This window comes from Protopterus annectens, chromosome 8.part0 (assembly GCF_019279795.1).
Source record: "Protopterus annectens isolate FY-2018-M chromosome 8.part0, PAN1.0, whole genome shotgun sequence".
Taxonomy (NCBI): domain Eukaryota; kingdom Metazoa; phylum Chordata; order Ceratodontiformes; family Protopteridae; genus Protopterus; species Protopterus annectens.
Window position 1 is genome coordinate 1,999,038,913 of NC_056741.1, and position 12,141 is coordinate 1,999,051,053.

Genomic DNA, 12,141 nt, shown 5'->3' on the forward strand with positions numbered 1-12,141 from the left:
TCCATGGGTTAAAACTGGAGGAAATTTGGAAAAAATAAAAATAAAAGGAAATAGCAGACAAAAGGCAGTCAACTATAAATGACTAATAAGGCCTCTGCCACTCACAGTGGCCATTCAAACCCCTCAGTAGTTTAGCTGGCAGGTGGAATATGTCATAGTCAGCCAATCACACAGGCTGCATCTGCAGCACACCAGTATAAAGTAGGCAGACACCCTTCAATCTGATTTTCCCACGTACTCAGCACCATTGGAGTACACACTTGGGAATTTTAACTGACAAAATGATAGGGGCTGCTGCTTTGCTACATCTGTACACACTACAGGCTGAGGTCAGTGATGAGGATGATGCTGACAATAGGCCCAGACTGAGGAGGAGAAGACTGTTCAGACCCAGGATAACCTTTCAGGGGCTACATGAGCTGGAGATAGTAGAGCACTACAGGGTGGACAGGGATATACAACAGCAACTCACCGAGCTCTGCCACCCTCACCTTAGACTCAGATCCAACAGAGGGGTGCCCGTCCCACTGGAAACAAAGGTATGTGTTGCCTTAAGAATACTAGCTACAGGCCCTTTCCAAAGACCAAATGGGGACATCATGGGGGTCTCACAGGCATTGCATTCCCAGGTACTGCTCCAGTTCCTGGATATCATGCTAAGACATGCCAGTGAGCACATTTATTTCTCCAGCACCCCTGAGGACAGGACCAGCAATATGCATCTCTTCCACCATGTAGCGCACTACCCAGAGGTACTGAGTGCCATAGACTGCACTCATGTCCACATCAAAGCACCACCCAGTGAAGAGGGTAGAATCTATGTCAACATCAAGAGCTATCACTCCATCAACTGCCAGGTCATGTGCAATGCTCAGGTCATTATCATCAATGTGTTTGCTGGTAGCCCTGGCAGGAATCACGACTCCCACATCTGACATGCCTCACAGCTGTACCAGGCATTTGCCAGGGGGGACATCCTGTATGGCCATCTTGTGGGGGATGCTGACTATGCACTGGAACTGTGGATGATGAAAGCCATCAGAAATGCACACACATACATTGAAGAATGCCATGATGATGCACACATACAAACTAGGAACATCATAGAGTGTGTGTTAAGGTTGCTCAAGTCACTGTTCCGCTGCCTTGACATATGTTGTGGAGCTCTGTAGTACTCTCCCACCACATGTGCACACATATTCATAGTATGTGCCATGCTACACAATATGATCCTGCAGAAACAGCTGCAGCAGGAACATCACAGGGAAGGGTGCACACACCACCACCATTACCAAGGTCCCCATAGGCACAGGGGGACTCAGAGGAGGAACCCACTCAGCATTTCCCTGTAGGCAGACGTTAACATGCCCAGTATGTCCTGGCCTTGGCAAAGAGGCAATGCATAGCACATACTCTGGCACCCTAGTGACCCACGGACTGACACCTCTGTCTGACTCACACATACAGTAAAAAGGATGCCATACACATCATACTACCTGTACCTTACCATGTATAGGCTGTGTACTGCAGGCATCCAATGGAGTAAGCCTTGTAGCACTGTCCTCACAATTGCTGCAGGCCCAAGGTAAGATACTCTTCTTAACAACTAATGAATAGAGTAGTATGTTCTGGTAGCATATTTATGGTATTGTGGCATGTATGCAAGGGAATGGTGTAGCCTACCAGGATAGCAGCAGACAACTAACAGCTATGTGGAAGAACAGGAAATGTCCACAAATACTGACTTCCCCAGAATATGATGTAGTCCCCTAGATGACAAAACCCACTGCAGTATATATGGAGGACTAACAAATTGTGGGGTCATAGGTCACATGAATAGATGTTGATGTTAGAGTCCCATACACACCTCTCAGCCTCTCCCAGTAAGTCAGTTGTAGAAAGTCATACAGAAATGTGTGGCAAAGGACCACAAATAGGGACAATGATGAAATATTCCTCTTACAAATTTATATAGTGATATCACAGCAGGTATTGCAGTTGCATTAACTCTCAGAAGGGTAAGAAATATGAAAGTGAAATGTCTGTCATTACTTTCTAACCTTTGGACTTTACTGATATGTCAGTATTCTCCAAGACAAGTACAATAATATACTAAATTGAACCAAAATGTAAAGCAAATATCTGGCAGTCTGTGTAAACGTGTACAGTTGAGAGGTATGCCTACCTCCCTCACCCCAACACCCCCATGTCCCCATAGAAATGCAGTAACATTTATGTTTGTAGGGTAATAGCAGCAGACCACACACTGTCAGGGCTGTCCCAATCAACATGCTAACTTGCTCTATGCCTACAATATGCAGGGGTCAATGTGCTAAGTTTGTGCATGGCTAATACTGTCAGGAAGTAGGCAACACTTACTGTTGCTGCTATGGTATAGTGGTCGAAGTACAGTACTGTGTTTGACAGGGTCTATGGGACATAACTGGCCATGCCAGCTATTTTGCATGTCAGCTACACCTACGGTAGGAGTTGCACACATTGTCCAGAAGGTAATATTTGTTACTGCAGGAAAGATGGTCAATGGAGGGACAGGGGGCCATACATCCAACAGGGACAAGTCATAAATTTTGCAATTACAAACATAGAAAGTTGATAGAATAACAGCTGTTGCAGTAGCATGAAGTCTCTGAAGGTCAATAAGTCCGAAACTCACATCTGTCATTACTTTCTAACTTCAGTCTGTAAAGTATTTGCCATTATTTGCCACACAACCACAATATAATGACAAACTGGCCCAAATTATGAGCTAAATCTCTGCACAGTCTGTGAAGATGTGTACACTTGAGAGGTATGCCCCCCACCCCTCAACACACCTGTGTTCACATAGAACTGCAGTAACATCTGTGTCTGTAAAGTAATAGCAGCAGGCCACACATTGCCGGGGCTGCCACAATCAACTTGATAACTTGCTCCATTTCTGCAATATGCAGTGGTCATTGTGCTGTGTATGTTTGTGGTTAATAGTGTCAGCAAGTAGATCCTATTTACTGGTGGCTGTTGTGGCTTAGTGGTTTAAGTGCAGTACTATAGTTGTTAGGGTCCATGGTTTGAGATGGGCCATGGCATCTGTTTTGCATATCAGCTACACCAACAGTAAGAGTTCTGCACACTGGCCAGCACTCAATATTTGTTACTGTAGGAAAGCTGCACAATGGAGGGACAGGGGAGGCCACACATATGGACAGTACACAGGTCTGAGTAACCTATACAGAACCTACTACAACAGCAAGTTGTGACAAATCGAGTGCCAGGACGTAAAGGCTGCCATATCACTTTGTCAGTACTGACAAGTAAGTGGGCACCATCCATACCTGTGGAATGTCACAGAATGTCCACATGTATGCATCACATATCTGTTCTGCTTGTCATGACATTGCATTTGCCTGACAAACTATTGGCAAACCAATAAAGGTGGAGATGAAAACAGCAATGACAGACAGTAGAGATGCAGATGTTATCCCCAAAAGTAAGCTAATACAAAACCATTCCACTAACTGTGTAAGTTTGGAAGAGCAATATTAAGAGCCTGCCCCCATGTCTGGGCCTGTGTCTGACAGTTATGTATGGGCCTGTCCAGATGTTCACCTGTAAGAGTCTGACAGCTATGGCCAACCTGTAGCCTGACAATAACAGTGCAACAGAAGCCATCTGAGGACCACAGCAGATCTATGGGGCACAATAATGCACAACCCGCTAAACAGGTACAGCCAGAGGTGTGAGGCCTGTAACCGTGTGTGTGATGTTATGACTTCTACCCCACTCAAACCATAACTACAAATACATAAGAGCAGCAACTCTGGACAAAGGTCTTGACTGCACTACAGAAGGACAAAGAGACACATCTAAGGGGGAGGGGAACCACTGACCAGACAAATATAGAATGTGCACACTAGAACAATGTCTGCTGTAACATAGTTCCCTGCACAGCATGAGGTCAGTAAACAAATGTCTGTCAGTGCTTCCTCATATAACTCTATACTGATCTGCCACTCACATGCCAGGAAATCACAGTGCTATGTAGAATATGCCACACATATTATGGAAAACTCTGCTCAGTCCAATGCACTTTGTACCCACACCAGGATACGAATCAGTTAATAAAGATAGCACACAGTCAGGAGATTCCTCACACAGTTTATCACTGAGGTGTTGGACTGTTTACACAGCTTCATCAACCATTCAGCTTTAGCACACAAAATCATGGACTGGACTGCAAATACCTCTGGAATGAAGTCCTGTACTTACTATTGAAGGTCTTACTGGGCATGATCCTACACTTAGAGAATTACAGCCCATGTAGAAACCCACATCTGACTATACAACTCTGTTGCCCAGATATGTCTTCACATACTGACAGCTAGGTACACCTTAAGTGTGTCTACCCACCCCCATCAGACAGGATTACCCGCAGCTACCTGGAGGTGGCACATATGTGGTATGTCTGCACCTGTTGAGTGTGATAGGCATATGTATATATTTTTATATATATATATATATATATATATATATATATATATATATATATATATATATAAAATATAGGTAACATATACATATATATCAGTTACAGGCAGAGACAGGCGGAGGGAGAAACAGACAGAGATGGATAGAGAGAGATAGAGAGAGACAGACAGACAGAGAGAGAGAGGCATATATATATATATATATATATATATATATATATATATATATATATATATATATATATAAAGAGAGAGAGAGAGAGAGAGAGAGAACCTGAAAAGCATAGTGTGATGTCCTCATTAAGACAGTTGCACACTGATAGCAATCACTGGCACATGACAGTATGAAGGTGACTTCTATTGTGTAATAATAGTCAGGTAGGGGTTTTAATCTCACCTCACCTGCCTTGTGTGTGTGTGTGTGTGTGTGTGTGTGTGTGTGTGTGTGTGTGTGTGTGTGTGTGTGTGTAGATTAAAGTATTTTGAGGACTTTTTCACCCAGTGCACTTCAAATCTGCCCTACTTTACAAGCCTTGCTGAAGTCATCCACCTTGCAAGTACCTTTGGACACTCTTCAGCCTTCTAAGCTCCATGGCATGTGCTATAAATACTTAGTACTATATTATGTATAACTAAGTAAGGAGGGGTTCTAATCTCAGCGCTGGCAAGTGTGTGTTTGTAGATTAAAGTGTTTTGAGGCCTTTTCCACCTAGTAAACTTAAAAAATGACCTACTTTACAAGGCTTGCTGATGTCATCCACCTTAGAAATACCTTTATACACTCAGCCTTATAAGCGCTGTGGTGCAGCTGATAAATACATAGCACTATAGTACATATATCTAGATATTCTAATCTCAGCCCTGGCAGGTGAGTTTGTAGATTAAAGTATTTGGAGGCTTTTCCCACCCAGTTCACTTCCCATTGCCCTACTTTATAAGGCCTGTTGATGCCATTCACCTTAGAAGTAACTTTGGACACTTTTCTGTCCTATAAGCTCCATGGTGCATGTGATAATGATGTAGCACTGTAATACAAATAACTAGATAGTTTAGGGTTCTAATCTTAGCACTGGCAACTGTTTGCGGTTGTGTGTGAGACCCATATCCCCTGTGGATGTGTTGGTTGTACAATTTTGAGTCCTGTGCCCCTGATTGCTTTACTTTAAAAGGCCTGCTGATGTCACTCACCTTAGAAGTACCTTTGGACACTCTTCAGCTGTATGAGCTCCATGGAATGTGTGATAATGATATAGCACTTTAGTATAAAGAGCTAGATATGGAGAGGTTCTAATCTCAGCACTGGTGGCTGTTTGTGTCCGTGTGAGACCTATCTCACCTGTGTCTGTTGGTTATACCATTTTGAGGCCTGTTCCACCATGGTGTTCCCCATTGCATTACTTTACAAGGCCTGTTGATGTCATTCACTTTAGAAGAACCTTTGGACACTCTTCAGCTCTATAATCTCTGTGGCACATGCGATAATGAAGTAGTACTATAGTACAAATAATTAGAGAGGTCGGGTTTCTACTCTCGGCACTGGTGACTGTGTGTGTGTGAGAGACCCCTATCCCTGGTGTGGGTTGGTTATACCATTTTCAAGCTTCTTCCACCCTGGTGCCCCCCCCTTATTGCATTACTTAACAGGGCCTGATCATGTCATCAACCTTAGATTTACTGTTGGACACTTTCAAGGCATATAAGCTCTGTGGCGCATGTGATAAGTAGGAAGCACTATAGTACATACAAGAAGGTAGGCAGGGATTTGAATCGCAATACAGCCACCTGTATATGTTTGTCTGTGAAGCATATCTCCTGTGTGTGTTGATTATACCATTTTAAGGTATGTTGACCCCCTTCCCATAGCATTACTTTAAAGGGCCCGTTGCTGTCATTCACCTTACATGCATCATATTAAACTCTGCAGGCCATACTACTCATCTGTACAGATGTATGCAGAATGTACAGATGTTTGCACCATATATGTGATCCATGTCTCCTAACAATGGGGTTTTATGACAAATCATTGCCAAATATGTGACAGTTGACATAGTTACACACTTGTCAGCTGAATACATCATATCCGTCTGAAACATCATGTTGATGCAAAGTCTGTTACCCTATCACTTCTCCAGGTTTGTAAGAGCAATATGTGAGAATAGTCACTATTTTGGGTGGTTTATCCCACCATAAATTAAGGCATTCCCAAGATTAATTGGTGTAGAAGGTCTGTGGTGCTTGTGTTATGCATATAGCAGTATCATTTGTAAAACTAGGCAGGTAGAGGTTCTACTATCAGCAAGGGCAGGTCATGAGTGTGTTTGTATGTGTGTGTGTGTGTGTGTGTGTGTGTGTGTGTGTGTGTGTGTGTGTGTGTGTATGAACATCACCTTGCAGCAGTCTGTGTTACAGACACCAGCATAACCACTCACAGAAAGACATCTGGTGAAAGCCATATTGAAAGGTGGGGGCAAGGACCAAACATTGAGCTCAACCTTCACATATTGCTGTGACACACATGGAAAGTAGATACCAGAACAGGTTGTGCATTTGAATGCACTTTTAAAATGGTATGTGTTGTTACATGACAAAATCCATCATTAATCTGTAATGTTAATGTGTCATGATTTTCAAACAGTTTGCAAGAAAACCACAATGTTATGACAAACATAGGTCATGTTTGTGTCAAACATCTGGACAATCTGTAGACATGTGTAGAGGTCACAGGTATGGCCACCATCTGTACAACCCTGCAGGTTGCTTTCCATGTTTGCAAAGGTGTGACCTTTGATAACAACTGAAACAATAAAGAGGTCCTGAGAGTGTAGGACAGCAAACATTTCATACAGTTGTCTACTAATTGCATAGAGCAGTTATTACACATCAGAAGCACTGTGATGTTATGACAAATAGTGCAAGCTAAGGTAATGTCACACAAATAAGGTGTCAGAGTAGCAAAGCAAAGGAAGTCCTGTGTGTTGCAATTGCCATGGGTATGGTATGTCCTGCCAACTGTCATGTTACTACAAGACGTGACCCACAGTCCACATTTGATAAGGTGGCAACCATAATCTGTGTTGCCTGTGTGTGTGCAATATGTAGACATGTGAAAGCATTGTGACTTCCTGCTGCCCTCAATTACACACATGTATATGGGCATAAATGCTAACTGCCACCACCCACATACTTAGGTACAACATAAGGCTGTGTAAACTGCAAGTATTGTGCAGTCTGTCATTGTGCCACAAACTGCTCTAAACACTCTGCATTGGCCCATACAGTGGGTATGGAATGGTGTCAAGGTCCTGGCCTCAAGTTGAATGCAGACAACAGTATCAGCATACCATATGGTAAGGACATGTCCCCAGTATTTCCCACATTGTCACCAACCCCATAAATGCACAGACTGTGATGACAGTCCTGGGTACTCAGGATGGCAGCAATGTTGCATTCAGACAACAAGTAGTGGCAGTGGGCAGAAACTGCTTGTATTTGGTTCACCACATAGGTAAAGGAACCCCCTCAGTCAGTACATTACATTAGCAGCATGGCTGGTCTCATATGCACCTATGCAGACATCTGCAGAAACTGTAAAGTCCATGTTAACACCCAGAAAGGTCAGCCACATCCCTCAACGCCTGTTCCATGCAGACAGCCTGCAATCAGTACTGCCCCACTAGTCACCGGTCAGGTTGCCCACATGTGTCTGTGGCATGCCTAGATGGCAATGTTGTGCTCAGCCCTTCAACAGCTGCCCCATGTATGACAGTATAACTCTGTGTGCATTCCCAGCATGAGAGGCCTGACTGGCATATGAGATAGTAGAAACACATTCTAGAGAGTCAGGTTTGGCTTCGAGAGGCTGGCCTGTGTCAGGACTACACTCCCCAAACATGTCAAACACAGTACCATGCATACCCTCATCAACTGCATCTCGGTTGAGTGGATGGGGGAAAAAAAATCTGTCATCTTTAATTTCTCCAAGTCTTTTGGGTTTCTAATACTATGATGGGAATGAGCCCCATTCCTAAGTCAAAGTATGATTAAAGTTCATGAAATTAGTATTGTTTCACACTTTAATGTCAGCCAAAAGTTCTCATCGGATCACCTGCAATTTGCCCAGTAATGACTCCTTCTGCAATTCATACGGTGTTACATGAACTGGTAACATATCTAAATAAGACTGTAAATTGTTTTTTATAAGACCAGTTGCTCCTACTACTATTGGAACTGCCTGGGTATCTTTCTTTCACATGGCTCTTGTTTCTGCCTCCAGATCAAGATATTTTATGACTTTGTGTCTCTCTATATGCAAGATACTGTAGTCACTATGTGTAGCAATTTCAATGATCTTTTATCTTCTTTTCTTGGACACTATATCTGGTTTTCTAGCATCTGTTTTTTGAACTGTTGGTAATGGGTGATCCAATGTGATATAAACTTCATTTTCTATGATGCTTTGTGGCGTATGTTTCCAAAGTTTTTCAGCCATTTCAGTACCATAATGTTTGCACAATCTCCAGTGTAACAATCTCACCACATTATTATGCCTTTCAGTATGCAGTCCTTCTGCCATTAGTGCATCGCAAACAGCAGCAATGTGTGTGACTGTTTCCAGTTCGGTTTTACAAAACCTACATATGTCTGTTTCTAGCACATGTCCAATGGACTTTGTAAACCAGCATGTACATAGCCCACTATCTTGGGCTGCTAATATTAACATTTCATTTCTTGTTGTGAATTCACCTCTCCTTTACCATTCCTGCATTCATTCTTGATCAACATGAGGCTCTTCCAGAAGTTTTCTTTACTTGCAACTATATGTTTTTTTCCACATTTCTTACCTTCTCATCCAGTCCTTCACCTTATATTCTTTCTTTTGTTTTTTAGCACATTCATTTGCTGCCTGGTTTTTATCTACTTCTGGTTTGATTTCCATTCCTGCTTGATGTTGATATGCTTCTGCCAAATTAAACAGAGATGTCATCTTAGATTTATTCTCCTAATGTTTCAAAACTTTCACTACATTTGGATCCTTTGAAGTCAGTAGATATGTGTGGAGTCCCACAATTGCAGATCTATACATGTAATCAATTTCAAGGAGGCCCATCCCTCCTAGAGAACGAGCAATATATAATCTTGGTATACACTGATTTTTATAAATCATTTGGTGATAATGAAGCATCCATCTTGTTTTAATATCCAATCTATCCAACACTTTTTGGGGCCAGTCAATCACTCCAAAACTATAAGTTAGGACAGGAAGAGCAAATCGATTTATGACTTGGCTCTTTTTCCTAGATGTCAATGTTATTTTCAGGATTAATTTAAGTCTCCTAAAGAACTTCTTACTGAGCTTTATTCACATTTGTTCATGTGTTATTGCTGATCCTTCATCAATTCCCAAGTATTTATACACTCCCTCTTGCTCAAGTTTTTTTATACCACATTCTTGTCCCAAACTGATGTTTTCCTGGTGCTGCAGTTTTCTTTTTTTAAAGGTTGCTTTTGCACATTTATTAAGACCAAATGACATTCCAAAATCATCTGAAAAAGTTTTGACCACCTGCAGCTGTGCTTTCAGTTCCTCATCTGATGAGCTATACAGTTTTAAATCATCAACAAAGAGAAGATTAGAAGTCATTACACTTTGTTGTTTTCTAGAAGCCAAATTGTAGCCATGGTGTTAGCTGTTAAGTAAACAGCTTAATGGATTAATGGCAAGGCAAAATAGAAACGGTGACAGAGGCTCACCCTGGAATATCCCCCTTTGGATTTTTACCCCTGGGATAATAATCTCTCCTTTATCATGGCTTAATTGCAAAGTGATCTGCCACCATTTCATGGTTACTATAATGTAGTCAATCAGTGTAGGGTGTATCTTATACATTTTTAAGTACTCTTTTATCCATAAATGTGGGATACTTTTTGTAGTCAATCCATGCCATACTAGATTCTTCCCCTTCTTAGAGTTCTTCTCTATAACTTTGTTTAACAACAAATGATCCTTTATTCATATGACTTTCTTTTATTGCCCTTTTGTTCTACTGCCATAGTTGAGTTTTTTTCTAAATGACTATAAACTCTGTCAATGTCAATTCTGGTGTATAGTTTATATGTCGCTGGAAGACACGTTATTGGTCTATAATTTTTAGGGTGGCTTGCAGGTTCACTCTTAAGTAAGAGCATTGTTTTTCCTGTTATTAACCAGTGCAGTATGTGTTCAGGGTGGGCATATAAACAGTTCTTACTCATGGCTAAATCCTCTTGCAAAGAAGTTAATACTTTAAGCCAAAAGTTAGGAACTGCATCTGGGCCTGTGGTTTTCAAGTTACAGGTTTTTCTCAACTTTGTTTCAATCTCTCTAGCTGTTATTTCATCCCATTGCATATCCTGTACCTTTAAACTTCTCATTCTTCCTTTTACTTCTTCTATCCATTTAGCATCTTCGTTATGTTCCACAGCATCTTCATAGATACTTCTCCAAAATGTATCTACTTCTTCTTTTTTGGGGGTCTTTCAATTCCTTTTAACTTATTTCCCAATTCTCTATAAAACTTTTTTGGGTCATCAATAAATTGATTATTTTGTGCTTTTCCCTTATATTTATCTTCATATCTTCTAAGTCTTTCTGCCTGTTTTGAAATTTTTAGTTTGCTGTCTCTAATAGTGCATAATAGATCCTGGTCTGTTCTAATACTGCACATTGCTTTTATCACATCGATCTTTCTTAGTATTTTTGTTGATCTATTCCCTCTTCTATAATCTTCTAACAGTGACAGTTCATGTCTTAGCTGCTTTATGGTTTTCTCTATTTGATATTTCCATGATGGTATTCATTATCAACCCCTTTCACCTCGCTACCCTGTGTTCCTGTGGTAGAACTTTATCAGTTATTAATTTAGCAGCACAGTAATATATTCTGTTTACTTCTGTTGTATCACATGGATCTCTATGGACAGTCCTAATTACAGTGTTCATTTGTTTTATCAAGCTTCTGAATTTTGGGGTTTTATTAACTTTCTGCAGCCTTTTTCTCTCATTGATCTTGATATATGTCTTTGTCTATTAAGTCAAGCAACTCTTCTCTTAACTCATTTTCTTCCATACTGAGGGCACATCCCTTGTTTTATATTTCCTGCAGGCATTTTATAGAAAGTTATATAGCTTCCTCCTGTGGCACATTCTCTTCAATTTCATCCTGTGTCATCTGTTGTTCTGCAATATGGGAACTCAATGGCCAATCACTCCTCAACATTGACTGCATCAGAGTTTTCAGTTTCCTGTTCCCTTCCTTGCTGTCTAGTTTCAAATGAAAATTTATACTGGTTACTTGTGGAAGGCTCCAAAATATCTTGATGTCCTTCATGGATGCATCTGCAGTCATAACAAGTGGGTTGTCCTGTCGTCAGGCAGCCCTGCAGTCGGCCGGATTCCAAAGTCCGGGTCCGGCTTCGGCTGATGTCGCACTCCACACGACGTCATCTCTGTTGGTCTTCGGGTATAAAAGCATCAGCCAACGCCATTTTCCTCAGTCTTTCTTGCCGCTGGCGGAAGCAGAAGCTGTTCGCAAGTGCCGGTCGGTCGGATCCAGAGATTACTTCTACAATACTACTCAAGACTTCTAAAGCTAAGTACCCGCTGGGGACTCTTTCTTGCC